The sequence below is a fragment of the Schistocerca piceifrons genome, chromosome 6 (genome assembly GCF_021461385.2).
Source record: "Schistocerca piceifrons isolate TAMUIC-IGC-003096 chromosome 6, iqSchPice1.1, whole genome shotgun sequence".
NCBI classification, from domain to species: domain Eukaryota; kingdom Metazoa; phylum Arthropoda; class Insecta; order Orthoptera; family Acrididae; genus Schistocerca; species Schistocerca piceifrons.
The window spans coordinates 78,612,651-78,615,734 of record NC_060143.1 but is presented as its reverse complement, the minus strand read 5'-3'; the positions used below and the strand labels follow the sequence as shown (position 1 = coordinate 78,615,734).

Genomic DNA, 3,084 nt, shown 5'->3' with positions numbered 1-3,084 from the left:
TTAAATCTATACTCGATGTTAACAAATTTCTCTTCTTCAGAAACGCTTTCCTTGCCATTGCCAGTCTACATTTTATATCCTCTCTACTTCGACCATCATCAGTTATTTTGCTTCCCAAATAGCAAAACTGCTTTACTACTTTAAGCATCTCATTTCTTGATCTAATTCCCTCAGCATCACCCGACTTAATTCGACTACATTCCATTATCCTCGTTTTGATTTTGTTGATGTTCATCTTATATCCTCCTTTCAAGACACTGTCCATTCCGTTCAACTGCTCTTCCAAGTCCTTTGCTGTCTGTGACAGAATTACAATGTCATCGGCGAACCTCAAAGTTTTTATTTCTTCTCCATGGACTTTAATACCCACTCCGAATTTTTCTTTTGTTTCCTTTACTGCTTGCTCAATATGCAGATTGAATAACATCGGGGACAGGCTACAACCCTGTCTCACTCCCTTCCCAACCGCTGCTTCCCTTTCATGCCCCTCGACTCTTATAACTCTCATCTGGTTTCTTTCATGCTGTATACTTAAATAAATTAATAACGTTCACATGAACGTCCATCGTTTTAGTGTATTTTGAACTGTCATGGCGTATTTCCTCAGTCAACTATAAATCACGCTGCAGGTTTTAGTTAATAATTGTGGGGCTATCACAGCACCAAATGTGAGGTCCTCTTAACTTCTGCCATTGGCAGCCTCACCTCGTACTTACAGCCTCTCTCATGACCGCATTCTTTTTCGTTAAGGATAGTTTGATGATGTTCAGTACCTCCGAAAAGCAGGATTCATCCATTCTTAGTTAATTACGAAAATCATCGGCATCCATGTGCTGAAGCAACAGAGCGTGGATGAATTTCTTTCTTTGCATTAGCCACTTATTTGCCCACAGCTTTCTCTCGGCTTTTTTTGGCGTTGTTATCTCTAAAACATCCAAAGTAATCCACCGGTTTTGTTTCTGTGTAAAACTAAGCGCTGTCTCGTAGAAAATAACCTCAGTGATCGTAAGATAAACAAAATATCATAATGAAATGATAATTAAATGGACACCCTAGCTGCAAACAGGCGTTGATGTACTTCATTGGGGACATGTTGAAAATGTGTGCCCCGACCGGGACTCGAACCCGGGATCTCCTGCTAATATGGCAGACGCTCTATCCATCTGAGCCACCGCGGGCAGAGAGGATACTGCGTCTGCACGGAATTATCCCTTGCACGCTCCCTGTGAGATCCACATTCCCAACATGTCCACACCTCTACATTCGTAGTGCGCCTAATAGATGTTTGCCCATCATACTCATTACTCGTGGCAGATTAATCTACCAAGTCGCGTACGAGTTAGGGCATAGCGGTGGCTCAGATGGATAGAGCGTCTGCCATGAAGCAGGAGATCCCGGGTTCGAGTCCCGGTCGGGGCACACATTTTCAACATTTCCCCAATGAAGTACACCAACGCCTGTTTGCAGCTAGGGTGTCCATTTAATTATCATTTCATTTCTAGCAAAGCTGCATGGTCATCCACGGTAACTGTTCTTTCGGGAACAGATATATAGTTAAAATATCATAACAGAGCAGCGCTGAAATAGTTGAGAGCAGTCGGTCGAGACGTGTATAGGCTGACACGGAATTGGTTCGTCGGTTGGTTGGCTGATAAATTGGCGCTTGTGGAGGAGCCTTAAGGTGACACGCAACGAAACTGGCAGGCCGAACTCCCTTTCCGTGTCCTCATTATATTTCTTCAAACCTTCCACAAAATACTTGTTGTTACAACGACCTATGTTTCTTCTGAAAATGACTGCCAGAGAAGCACGTCCTACTGTAAGAGGCGATAAAAAAACTCCGTTGGAAGGACGTACGGTCGAGAATCGATATACTTATGAGATAAAATCACCATGAGCATTCAGACAGTCGTTCCACCGACGCACCAGGTCGCAGATATCCGTTTCGTAAAGCACCGTGTCCTCAAGCGCGAAGAAATCCGTAACTGCCTGCTGCACATCCTCGTTCGACAAGAATCGTCGAACCTGCAACGCCCTTTTTAACTGACCGAAGAAGCGGTAAGTGAAATGTGATCAGGAGCACACGGTGGGTACTATAGTATCTCGCACCTGAATTGCCGTAATGGATGAACGTGGACTCTCAGATCGACTGGCGTCTTGAGTCGAATCGCAGCCAGCACGGAACTTGGGGCAACATTTCACAACGGTAGTTTTCGACAGACATGCTGTCCCACACACATTCTTCATTCTCAGACATCTAACAGTGTTTGTCCTTTGGCATCATCATCATCATTTAAGACTGATTATGCCTTTCAGTGTTCAGTCTGGAGCATAGTCCCCCTTATAAAATTCCTACATGATCCCCTATTCAGTGATAACATTGGTGCCTCTTCTGATGTTAAGCCTATTACTTCAAAATCATTCTTAACCAAATCCAGGTACCTTCTCCTTGGTCTACCCCGACTCCTCCTACCCTCTACTGCTGAATCCATGAGTCTCTTGGGTAACCTTGCTTCTCCCATGCGTGTCCTTTGGCAGCCAAGAAAAAATAACAGCGCGTCGATCCTTTTTGGACGCAATTGGTAACAACATCGCTACAGTTTATGTTTCCGCGTTTAACGCAAGCACATCGGAAAGATACGAATGCCACACTAATATCTTGCCTACAGGTCGGTGCTTGTATACCCTCATCGGAATCATGCTAGGCTGCATTACGCTGCAGGAACGCCCTCAGACGCTAACTCTTTTGATCACCAGTTATAGCTGAGCCTTTCTTACGTCTAAGTAAGTCTCATGTAACAGTGCGAGAGATGAGCAAATTCATTGGGCCCCTCGATTGTGTGTTTCCCTTGCAAGTTAAGCCCGACAGAGACAGCAGCGGTAGGTGGGACGACGTGCCTGTAACTACTAGCGCAAGTGAGAACGAAACTGTTATTCACGTGTAATATCAAAAAGCCTGGAGACACACCTTTCGGAAGAATATCATCCTCAAATCCCGAAGATATCAGAGGCAAATGAATGCGGCAAGTATCGTGCAAACAGCTAGCCCCATCATGTATCCAGGTTCCTGAGTAGGACAATGTA

General features: G+C 44.6%; 1 non-coding gene across 1 annotated transcript; it reads right to left on the bottom strand.

Annotated features, from left to right (window-relative positions):
• Window positions 1-1,104: 1,104 nt before the first annotated feature.
• Trnai-uau lies at window positions 1,105-1,179 on the bottom strand. Its single transcript has one exon. It is a non-coding gene; the product is annotated as a tRNA-Ile (tRNA).
• Window positions 1,180-3,084: the final 1,905 nt, after the last annotated feature.